We start from the raw sequence: 12,911 nt of genomic DNA, 5'->3' as shown, positions 1-12,911 counted from the left end.
CCCCCAGCCCCGCCCCCCATTCCCTGCATCTGTGCAGCGCTGTCCCCGCCTGAGCATCCCTCCCTCCTCGGAGCCCCTCCCCCTCGGCATCCGGGTGCAGTGGGTGAACCTTCCCCGTGGCCCAGGGCTGCGCTCGTTCCTCGCCACCTGTCCTCTGCCTCCACTCCTGGGGTCCTTGAGGATGGAGATGACACCCCCACGGGAGCGGTTCTGAACTAATCACTTGAGTTCATCAGGATTGGCTGGGACAAGCACGCAGCTCTCTGCTCACCTCCACGCTTTATCCGTCTTGTTCCACATCTTCAACGCCTTCCCTCTCTCTCTGTTCTCTCCAGCTGCTCCAATACTAACCATCCGCTAAGAACAAGCTCAATTCCCACCTCCTCCGTAAAGCCCTCCAGGACTACCCTCTGTTGATTCTTTTCCCTCTGAGATCCTAGAGCACGCTATACCAACCAGTTTTCAGGGGGAAATTCTTTGCCTCTCCTCCTGTGTGTTCATCTTTTCTCTCCAACTCGACTATAGCGTTCTTGAACGGAAATCAGTATTACCGAGTGACTGAATATACTTTTCACGAGTAAGAAAATCAACTTAGGATTTTTTAACTTTACAGTAATGCGAAAGCAATACGCATTCAGTAGAAACTACTTCGACTTTTGAATTTTGAGCTTTCCTCGGGCCCACCGTATGGGGAAAGACACTTCCTCCTGATGCTGGGTGGCAAAGCCCCAGCTCCCCACCAGCCACGCGACCACACCAGGAGACAGCGGATAGATGCAACCACCACGGACCCAGACAAGCACTCTGCTTGTCAGTACAGTAGTCAATAAATTACACGAGATGGTCAGCACTTTATTAAAAAATAGTCCTTGCATTAGATGATTTTGCCCAACTATAGGCTAACCTAGGTGTTCTGAGTGCACTGAATGTAGGTGAAGCTAAGCAGTGATGTTTGACACGTCAGGTGTATTAAATGCATTTTCAATTTATGATATTTTCAACTTACCATGGGTTTACTGGGACGTAACCCCATGGTAAGTTGAGGAAGATCTGTACAACAGAAGCAGCAGCCAAGGAACCAGTAGGAGAAATAATGGTTTTTATTTAAAGACAGTCACGGCATGGAAGCAACCTAAGTGTCCATCAACAGATGAATGGATAAAGAAGATGTGGCACATATATACAATGGAATATTACTCAGCCATAAAAAGAAATGAAACTGAGTTATTTGTAATGAGGTGGATAGACCTGGAGTCTGTCATACAGAGTGAAGTAAGTCAGAAGGAGAAAAACAAATACCGTATGCTAACACATATATATGGAATCTAAGAAAAAAAAATGTCATGAAGAGATTAGTGGTAGGACGGGAATAAAACACAGACCTACTAGAGCATGGACTTGAGGATATGGGGAGGGGGAAGGGTAAGCTGTGACGAAGTGAGAGAGTGGCAGGGACATATATACACTACCAAATGTAAATTAGATAGCTAGTGGGAAGCTGCCGCATAGCACAGAGATCACCTCTGTGCTTTGTGACCACCGAGAGGGGTGGGATAGGGAGGGTGGGAGGGAGGGAGCCGCAAGAGGGAAGAGATATGGGAACATATGTATATGTATAACTGATTCACTTTGTTGTAAAGGAGAAACTAACACACTATTGTAAAACAGTTATACTCCAATAAAGATGTTAAAACAAACAAACAAACAAACAAACTCTGTGGAGCTAAAACGTAATTTAAATAAATAGATAAATAAAATTAAAAAGTCAAACTCATAGAAGCAGAGTAGCCAGGCCCAGGGAGTGGGGGAAATGGGGAGATGTTGGTCAAAGGGCACAAAGTTGTAGGATGAATAAATCCTAGAGACCTAATGTACAGCATGGTGACCACAGTTAGCAATAATGTATGATGTACTTGAAATCTGCTAAGAGAGTGGATCTCAAATGTTCTCATCGCACACACACGATGGTAACTATGTGAGGCCGATAGGGATAGAGAAGGATAATTAAATGGTTATTTTAGAAATCCCACTAGGGGATTAAAGATAGAAAGGGAATTTTAAGAGAGTCTGGGAGACTCTTGTAAGCTAATGACACTCAAGAAAAGGATTCAGTAGTCTAGCAACAATCTACTCTACCTTGAAGGAACAGCAGGCACACTCGAGCCACAAATCCTGATGGCTAAAACAGAAGACAATAGGGAACGCCCTGGCGGTCCAGTGGTTAGGGTTCTGCACTTTCACTGCTGAGGGCCGGGGTTCAATCCCTGGTCGGGGAGCTAAGATCCCACAAGCCATGTGGTGTGGCCAAAAAAACAACAAAAAAAACCACAAGACTATAGATATGGGGTCTATGTCTTGTTACATGAAGTTGGTGAGTTAATGGTCCTCGAAAAGTATCATTTCTGCCTGTAGCCAAGACAGGACTTTGTATAGGTGAAAGGGTGAAGAAACTAGGTGAAAGGGGACATTATACCGAAACCTGAGATGAATTACCACATTTTAGTATATGTCACCACCCTAATATACATAGGATTTAAACAGCTAGCACCATGCCGGTCTCAGACCATATAGGGTTAAAGGAGGAACTAATGATGTAAGCCTTGATGTCTACCCAAGAATGAGGAAGAAGGTGGTCTTCTCCCCTCCCCACTTTTTCTTTGATTATAAAAATGGCGCCCTCTTTGCTCTCGGGGCTGCGCTCCCTCGCGTGCCCGCTTGTCTCTCTCACAACTGTCCTGTGCTAATCAACTCACTCTCTGAATGCCACTTTACCTCACACTGAATTCTTTCTGCATCAAAACAAAACCTGAGCTTCAGTAAGTCCTGACACCAGGTGAGCAGTTTCAATGAAAAGACAGTGGGCTCGGGTCCCCTCCTAAGTAAGGGGGTATGGGTTCAAGTCCCAATCTGAGTTCTGGCTGGGTTCAAGTTCCATCTGAGAATGAGTGCGGTTTCAAGGTGATGGATATGTTAATCAGCTTAATTGTGGTAATCATTTCACAATCTATACTATATCGAAACATCACATTGCACACCGTACAAACATTTTCATTTGTCATAAATACCTCATTAAAGCTGGGGGGAGAGGGGAACAAAAAAACAAAACCCTGATGTGCCCTGACCCCATCCCTCTTTCCCTGGCCAGTCCCCTTCCAGACAACCTGCTCCCCTATCCCGTTCCTTTCACCACACCCTTCTCCCCTCCTGCTGAAATGTGCAAATCTCACGTAAAATCAAACAGCTGATTCTTCGTCTCCCTCTCAATCTCCCCCAATTCTCAGTGCTATTCTCAGCTAAGTGTCAGAAAGAAAGCAATCATTAACCCTGCTCAGAGGGGCTTGCATTTTTGAATAGGTACTTTTTAACCTAAATGAATCTTTTTTAAAAACAAATTTATCTATTTATTTATTTTTGGCTGCATTGGGTCCTCACTGCTGCGCGTGGGCTTTCTCTAATTGCGGTGAGCAGGGGCTACTCTTCGTTGCAATGGCTTCTCTTGTTGTGCAGCACGGGCTCTAGGCGTGCAGGCTTCAGTAGTTGCATCACACGGGCTCAGTAGTTGTGGTGCACCAGCTTAGCTGCTCCGCGGCATGTGGGATCTTCCCAGACCAGGGCTCGAACCCGTGTCCCCTGCACTGGCAGGCAGATTCCTAACCACTGTGCCACCAGGGAAGCCCAACCTAAATGAATCTTTAATTCAAGGGGGAGTTGTTTTTGTATCTCTGTTTTTGAGTGTTTCTGCTTCTAGGACCCTCCTCAGAGGGCAGCAATACTAGGACCTCCATTCTAGATGAACTGGCCTAAAGGAGGGGCTTCCTTTCTGCCTCTCTGGCTTCTCACTGAAACCTCCAACACTATCATGGGTAGACTTACCTTGGGAAGCTCACTAAAATCAGAATCCAGGGCCCCAATCACCATCTCACTCGGTGTATAAGCCAGAGTCCTTATAATTGCCTGTAAGGCCTCACCCATCCAGCCTCCTGCTGCTGCCCTATCTCCCTCATCATTCGCCACATGGCTCCCTCTACTCCAGCTAAACTGGCCCGTCCTCGTGTTCCTTGAATGAATCCTGCATGTTCCCACCTCAGGTAAGGGCCTTTGCATTGGCTGTTCTCTCTGCCTGGGACACTTGTCCCTGCGGCCCCCTCCCTCACCCTCTTAGGCCTTTGCTCAATGGTACCCTCTCACGGAGGTCTTCTAAAGTTCTGCACCCAATTCCAAAGGGTGGAGTGTTCCCCACCACCAAGCAATTCTCCAGATGCCAGCTGGGTGTCCTATAATTCAACTGAATTCTGATCCTATTGTTATCAAGCTCGGTTCATTTTCCCAACACGCAGCAAGCCAAGCACTGAGATGCCGAGGTTTGCAGCAAAGAGTTTACTCACAAGGCAGCCAAGCAAGGAGATGGCGGAACAAGTCTCAGATCTGCCTCCCCAAAGGGATATTTATGGGATAAAGAAGCAGGGTGGGACTCCCCTGGTGGCGCAGTGGTTAAGAATCCGCCTGCCAATGCAGGGGACACGGGTTCGAGCCCTGGTCCAGGAAGATCCCACATGCCACGGAGCAACGAAGTCTGTGCGCCACAACTACTGAGCCTGTGCTCTAGAGCCCGCGAGCCACAACTACTGAGCCCATGTGCTGCAACTACTGAGGTCTGTGTGCCTAGAGCCCGTGCTCTGCAACAAGAGAAGCCACCGCAACGAGAAGCCCACGCACCGCAACAAGTAGCCCCCGCTCGCCACAACTAGAGAAAGCCCACGCGCAGCAACAAAGACCCAACATAGCCAAAAATAAATAAAATAAAATAAATAATTTTTTTTTAAAAAAGGAGTTTCCTCGGTGGTGCAGTGGTTGAGAATCCGCCTGCTAATGCAGGGGACACGGGTTCGAGCCCTGGTCCAGGAAGATCCCACATGCCACGGAGCAACTAAGTCTGTGCGCCACAACTACTGAGCCTGCGCTCTAGAGCCCGCGAGCCACAACTACTGAGCCTGCGCGACTGGAGCCCGTGCTCCAGAACAAGAGATGCCACTGCAATGAGAAGCCCGCGCACTGCAAGAAAGAGTAGCCCCTGCTCACCGCAACTAGAGAAAGCCCGCGCACAGCATCAAAGACCCAACACAGCCAAAAATAACTAAGTAAATTAATTAATTAAAAAAAAAGAAAAGAAGCAGGGTGGCCTCAATTAAGCATGGGGAAGAGGTGGCTGCATGTAGGGAAAAGTGAGGTGTTCTGCTCAGGCATATCTGAATTACATGCTTCTTCATGAGATCCATGTTCAAAAGTTAGTTCAGATTAGCATGATCTGAGGGTGGAGTTTCCAGCACTCTGATATCAAAAAGTCATTCATCCGACACTTATGCAGGCCCAGTTTTAGGGTCAGTGGTCTCAACCAGTCTTAATGAAATTGAGCGGAGCCCTGCAGGGCCGTCCCAGTTGCAGGCCCCTCCATGTTCCCCCACCTCCGTCTTAGTTTCTCAAGTTTCAGAAAAGAGACTCAAGCAATTAATCATTTAAGAAGGGGCAAAAGCAGGGGAATTCCCTGGCGGTCCAGCGGTTGGGACTCCTGCCACGGCCTGGGTTTGATCCCTGGTCAGGGAACTAAGATCCCACAGTCCGCACAGTGCAGCAAACAAACAAACAAACAAAAAAGAACGGGCAAGAGCAGGAACTAAAAGTTCCATCAAAAGGAAGTCACACAGCCTGCAGCCCTCAACCCAAATTTTGAATATAAAAACTTTTCCCCCAAAACCAGTGGGGAGTTCGGGGTTTCTGAGCACAAGGCGCCGTTCTCCTTGCTTGGTCCTGCAATAAACCTTTCTTTGCTCCAAACTTCAATGTTTCGGTTCATTTAGCCTCACTGTGCGTTGGGCATGCAAACATTTTAAAATTTTTTTATTTACTTATTTTTGGCTACGTTGGGTCTCTTGCTGAGCGCAGGCTTTCTCTAGTTGTGGCGAGTGGGGGCTACTCTTTGTTGCGTTGCGTGGGCTTCTCATTGCGGTGGCTTCTCTTATTGTGGAGCACGGGCTCTAGGCGCGCAGGCTTCAGTAGTTGTGGCACACGGGTTTCAGCAGTTGTGGCTCGAGGGCTCTAGAGCACAGGCTCAGTAGTTGTGGCTCGCGGGCTCTAGAGCGCAGGCTCAGTAGTTGTGGCGCACGGGCTTAGTTGCTCTGCGGCGTGTGGGATCTTCCTGGACCAGGGCTCAAACCTGTGTCCCCTGCATCGGCAGGCGGATTCTTAACCACTGCGCCACCAGGGAAGCCCCACGCAAACTTTTTTAACAAGCTGTTCCCTTACCTGCTGTTCTGTAAGACAAGCTCAAGAATTTCTGTTAGTCACCAGTTTCTGCTAACCCACTGAGGCAGAGTTTCCCTATCTACCGAGAGATAGCATCAGATTCCACAGGTTAAGGGCTCAGTCCTACAAGACTGCCTTCCCTTGCCCCCCCGTACGCACACACACTTCAGAGGGCAATCCTGAGTCCAGGTCGTCACCTGCGCTTCCGACCAACTGGCTACAGACTGGAGGTTTCAACAGTCCCCTCCTTTTGATCAATTAAGTTGCTAGAGTGGCTCGCGGAACTCAGAAAAAAACATTTTACTTGCTATATGACCAAGGACATAACTGAGGATATAACTCAGAACAGCCAGATGGAAGAGGCGCAAAGGGCAAGGCGTGGGGAAAGGGCTTGAATGAAGCTTCCAAGTTCTGCAACAGGCCACTCTCCCGCATCTGCACGTGTTCATCAACCTGGAAGTTCTCCAAACTCCTTCCTTTTGGGTTTTTATGGAGGCTTCATTACACAGGCATGAGTAATTACATCACTGGCCATATATAATTGATTAAACCTCTGGCCCCTTCCCTCTCCCCAGAAGTCAGGAGGGTGAGACTGAAAGCTCCAACCATCTAATCACAGGGTTGTTTCTCCTAGCAACCAGCCTCCATCCTTAGATGTGGCCCCAAAGTCACCTCATTAACATAACAAAAGACACCTTTGTTGCTCTCATTTCGTAGGAAATTCCAAGGATTTCAGGAACCCTGTGCTGAACAGTGGATGAAGACCAAATATTATGTTTATTATAATCATATCATCACACCTTCCCTGGACATTCTACCAAGAAAGTTGTCACCCTCTCAACACTTCCCATTCCCTTCCCAGTTTCATCATCCTCTTTAACGTTCATCACTCATTTAGTATATGCTTTTCTTATTTACTGTGATGACTGTCTGTTTCTCCCACTAGAATGTTAAGTTCCACTCTGGAACTGTTGAAATAAAACTTTACAGGCTCAAGATAGAGCCAATCCAGCCCTGGGTGCTAGGCCTGCAAACCTAAACTTAGGTAACTTTCATATCCCTGTAATGCTCCACTTGACCAGAAGCACAGTATGTCCAGTTAGCCAATCCCCAAATGCCAAGCCAACTCTGGGCTTATTTCCTTCTTCCTTCTCACCTCAAACAGGTTGAATATGTGGCCCGAGCCTATCAGATATTTTCTGTTTCTCTCTTCCTTGTTCTTTATTCTTTATCCTATGAAAGCCTCCTGCCTTCCACCCCATTTTGTGGTTCTCTGGAGACTGTCTGCTTCACGAGGTGTTAAAATTTGTATCACCTGAATTGCCTTCTTTAACTTTTTATCAGTATACATTTTTGTCTGTTTTATTCACTGCTGTCTCCCCAGCTGGTAGAACAGTTCCTGTCACATATATGGTACTTAATAAGTATCATATTAGTGTGTGAAATAAAATTCATATTTATGACAAGGAAAAATAATTTTTTTTTTTGGCTGTGTTGGGTCTTTGTTGCTGTGAGCCGGCTTTCTCTAGCTGCGGTGAGCGGGGGCTACTCTTCATTGTGGTGCGCAGGCTTCTCATTGCGGTGGCTTCTCTTGTCACAGAGCACAGACTCTAGGCACGTGGGCTTCAGTAGCTGCAGCACGTGGGCTCAGTAGTTGTGGCATGCGGGCCCTAGAGCATGCGGGCTTCAGTAGTTGTGGCCTGTGGGCTCAGTAGTTGTGGCTCATGGGCTTAGTTGCTCCGCGACATGTGGGATCTTCCTGGACCAGGGATAGAACCTGGGTTCCCTGCATTGGCAGGTGGATTCTAAACCACTGCGCCACCAGGGAAGCCCAAGAAAAGTGTGAACATAAAAATTCTTCTCTGCCCTTTGGCCTCCCCTCTCCCCACCGCACTGTGCATTGTGCATCTGCATTATGCATTGACCAAACCTGCCCCCTCAGCAGAAATACCTACTCAACCATAAACCGCAACATTCTCCTAGCATTAATAAGACAACTCTTTAAAAAATTACATTCTTTCTTGATCTTTTTTTTTTTTTTTTTTTTTTTGTGGTATGCGGGCCTCCCTCTGTTGTGGCCTCTCCCGTTGCGGAGCACAGGCTCCGGACGTGCAGGCTCAGCGGCCATGGCTCACGGGCCCAGCCGCTCCGCGGCATGTGGGATCCTCCCAGACCGGGGCGCGAACCCGGTTCCCCTGCATCGGCAGGCGGACGCGCAACCACTGTGCCTCCAGGGAAGCCCCCTTCTTGATCTTATAAAGGGTCACACGACCCACTGAGATGGTGCTCAAACCTGGAATTAGGTAAACTGTCAATAATACATCATTTAACGTACAGCCCTCTGTCTCAAAAAACTTGTATAAACTGTGTCTTGACTTCTAAAGGGTGAAACAGTTCTCAAAACTTTCTGGGATCCTCCCAGGTTATTATCCTCAAATTTGGCTCGAATAAAATTTTCCAGGGACTTCCCTGGTGGCACAGTGGGTAAGACTCCACGCCCCCAATGCAGGGGGCCCGGGTTCGATACCTGGTCAGGGAACTAGATCCCTCCTGCATGCCACAACTAAGAGTTCACATGCCACAACTAAGGAGGCTGCCTGCCGCAACTAAGACCTGGCACAACCTAAGTAAATAAATAAATATTTTTTAAGAATAAAATAAAAATTTCCAATTCTCTCTTAGATCAACTGATCAGTTTTTCGTCAACAGTGAATAACTGGATCTCATGTTACTGTCAACAAAAAATTAATCAGTGGTCAATCTAAGACATGGACAATTTTACTCAAGCCAACCTGAGGGTTATAACCCAGGAGACAGTCTTTCAGGAAGTTCTGAGGACTGTTCTGCTTGTTAGAGGTCAAGGAACAGTTATATAAGTTTTTGAGACAAAGGCTTATGCATCAAAGTAACATATTGACAGTTTACACAGTCCAACAAGGAGTAGTGGGTCATCGTGATTGCTTACAGGATTGAGAAAGGAATGTTATCTCCTAGGAGTTACTTTGCTGGTGCCAGGAGGAAATCGCTTTTTTTCTTCTCTTTGTCAAGTAGGCATTTCTGTATCTTCTTAGAGGATCTAGTTGATGTATAATGCAGATGCCCAATGCACAATGAAAGGGAGGGGGTAGTGGCTCAAATGGGCAGAGACAGAATTTTGTTTTCCTTTTTTTATTTTGAGAATTTTGTGTTTAAATATTTTCTTGTCCTGCCTTAAAAACAATTTTATTTCATCGTTATACTCATGCAATCCTATGAGCACGCTGTTTCATTCATTCCACTATTACTCTGCCAGGCCCCATGCTGTGGCGTAGCCAGCAGTGACCATGATACAGATACAAAGCCCCTTCTCTCATGGGCGTCACAGGGCTTTGATGTAGGCAGAAAATTAGCCAACAAATATATACGATAATAATTGTAAAAAGTGGGTTTCCCCGGTGGCGCAGTGGTTGAGAGTCCGCCTGCCGATGCAGGGGACACGGGTTTGTGCCCCGGTCCGGGAAGATCCCACATGCCGCGGAGCGGCTGGGCCCGTGAGCCATGGCCGCTGAGCCTGCGCGTCCGGAGCCTGTGCTCCGCAACGGGAGAGGCCACAGCAGTGAGGGGCCCGCGTACCGAAAAAAAAAAAAAAAATTGTAAAAAGTAATAAACAGAACCAAAATTAAAACAGAGTCGGGAGGTCAGAAGGGGGCGCACTCACAGCCTAACACACCAAACCCGACAGGAAGAGACTCCTCTTCTTCCCTAGCAAGAGCTCAGCCAATGAAACTGTCAGGACTTAGCCAATAAAAAGCCGCTAAACTTCAAACTCCCAATCCCTCCAATGGACTCTTTGTTTACTACAGTCCCCCAATTTCCTTTTCCCCTCTTTAAAAGAGCTCTCCTCTCCTTGCTATGCTGGGACTTGCACCTGGCTTGCTATGGTTGCAGACCAGTTAACTGTATTTCTTTACTGATCTCGAATAAACCCACTTTTGCTGGAGAAATAACTGGCAGCCTATTTGTTTTAGGTCAACATAACAAACTCTGATAAGGCTAGAAGGAAAATACAAAGTGCTCCATACCGGGTTCTTTGCATATGTCATCTCAGTGTATACTCACAAGGAAATCCTGAAACATCTGTTACAAGGAAACTGAAACACAGAGAGAAGTACTCTGTCGGAGATCTCAGGTTCAAACCCAGATCTGCTTCACTCCAAACCCTAGGGTCACTTGGGTTTCCCTTACCTTTGATTCCTAGAGAGGAAGTTAGTTACTCTTGAGCCACAGGCCAAAAGGCAACTAGAAGTTTGGAAGCATGAGTGTCAGACGTTTGAAACCCTTCCCTGGAGGAAGCACATTACCTGGACTTTGGGATAAGACTCAGGGGCAAGGCATGGGACAGGTTAAGATTTCACTCTCCCAGGAAGGGAAAACCTGAGAATTTAGTCTACATTTGAAGCCAAAGAGAAGAGATGCTGACACTGTTCCGTTCCTCTCTTCCAGGCTCCATGCTAAAACGCTCACATATACTATATCTGATGTGAAGAATTTCACTGTTATCATCCCCATTTTATAGACGAGCACACTTGCAACCAAGCAGGACCCTTTGGGGCCCTCCCAGAACACACCTCCTCTCCATGTCCTCTGCCTACCTTCTGTCTGTAGAAAAACATTAGCCTCCTGGGCCTTCCCCGAGTTCCAAAGAGTAAATTTAATCAGAGAAGTGAGAAAATGCAGAAAGGAAAACAGTCAAACAAGACAAAATAATAATAGTTTAGCCATTAAACAAAGTCAAGGCCCTTTAGTTCCTCCTCAGGGGCTACAGATAATATTTTGAGCCGTGTCCTTTTTGAGCTGTTTTGCACATACTGAAACCCTCACCAGATGGAGGCACGTGGACCCCAGACTGGTTGGAACCAGAAAGCTGATGATGCTGACTCCCACCCACCAATGAGAAGAATGTCTGGAGCTGATCACACACCCCACAACCCCGCTCCCTCACCCTGTCTTTAAAAACCTTTCCCTGACATGAGAGGGGTGGGATAGGGAGGGTGGGAGGGAGGGAGACACAAGAAGGAAGAGGTATGGGAACATATGTATATGTATAACTGATTCACTAAAAAAAACAAAAAAAACAAAACAAACAAAAAAAAAAACCTTTCCCTGGGAACTCCCTGGCGGTCCAGTTGTTAGCACTTGGTGCTTTCACTGCCCTGGGCCCGGGTTCAATCCCTGGTCAGGGAACTAAGATCCTTCAAGCGGTGTGTCGTGGCCAAAACAAATAAATAAAAAAAGAAAAGAATGACAGAGCCGTTGCAGGTATGACAAAAACTGGCTGGAACCGATTAGGCCCAAGATAGAGGAAGATTCAACTTCCAGGAGACCTTGAACCTCATGATACACTAGCATATGCAAATGACATGCCCACAGGTGCCAGGGCAGTTCTGAGGCTGACCACAGGAGGCCAAAAAGTGGGCAGGGACCCAATTCCTGGAAATCCCCGCCCCTTCCCCCAAGTAGTTAGAATACTCCTCCCACTTGCCTAAGAAATTACCCAGCCCATAAAAACTAACCACCCCATATTTCCGGGCCACTCTCCCCTTTTGAGATGGATTGCATTCTGCTTCCAGAGTGTATCTCTCTAAATAAATCCACTTCTTTCCTATCACTTTGTGTCTCACTGAATTCTTTCGGCAACCAGACAGAAAAAACCTGAGCTTCTTTAGGTCCTGATACCAGGTGTGCGCTCTCAATTAAAAGACAGTGGGTTCCAGTCCCATCTGAGCTGTGCTGTTTCAGTTCGGTAACATACTGAGACTCCAAGCAATTGTCACTTGCTCACAAATGGCTCTTGTTCCTCTAAGCCACTGCGCTTAACTACATTTTATGTTCATTGTGGCTCACCCTGGGTCTCGAAAAACCTCTGCACACAAGACAGCAGGGCTGACGCTCAGTTCTCTGACCAAGGGATACTCACACGGAGCCTCATACCTGAAGACAGCCGAGGAGGCGGAAACGTTGTCATATGATGAAGAATTACAGAGAACTAACTTCCCCAATGTGGCACGGAGCCGAGTCTAAAACTCACGTCCGCCTTGGCTTCATAATTTATGCCAAGGGGTAGGGGACACTGTCTGGGTAACCCAGGCTGAGTGGACGAGAGGTCCAGGCCTCCTTCTCCTGCTCCCGGGGTGACCCGCTTCCCGCCCGCTCCGCCTCGCGTACAACCAGCGTCCCCGGAAGCTAGTGAGCGCACGCGCAGAGCAGAAGGTGCAGAGGGGCATCAGGTATCAGGTTCCGTTGTCCGGGCGCCCAGCAGCCACAGCGCCCAACCAATCCGCGAACGGCAGCATGTTGAGGGGTTGCAGCAGCGGCAGCCGCTGGCCACCAGCTCCAGTAAGGCGGCTAAAGGCGCGTGCGGCTGCGGCCAAGTACAGGAGCGGCGCACACCCGCGCCGCACTCGCCTTAGAGCGGAGGTACCGCGATTCTTCCCAGTACTTCCGGTGAATTCCCGGTGCCGCCAGGGCCAGCCGGAAATGGAAGGGCACAAAGTACCGAGCCGGCTGGGACCGGAAAGTGGCTACGCAAGGAGCCAACATTAGAGGTCGGGGCCGGAAGGAGAAGTAGGGCG

The sequence above is a fragment of the Physeter macrocephalus genome, chromosome 12 (genome assembly GCF_002837175.3).
Source record: "Physeter macrocephalus isolate SW-GA chromosome 12, ASM283717v5, whole genome shotgun sequence".
In the NCBI taxonomy this organism is placed as follows: domain Eukaryota; kingdom Metazoa; phylum Chordata; class Mammalia; order Artiodactyla; family Physeteridae; genus Physeter; species Physeter macrocephalus.
The sequence above is the reverse complement of the archived record's forward strand: the minus strand, read 5'-3'. Positions refer to the sequence as shown.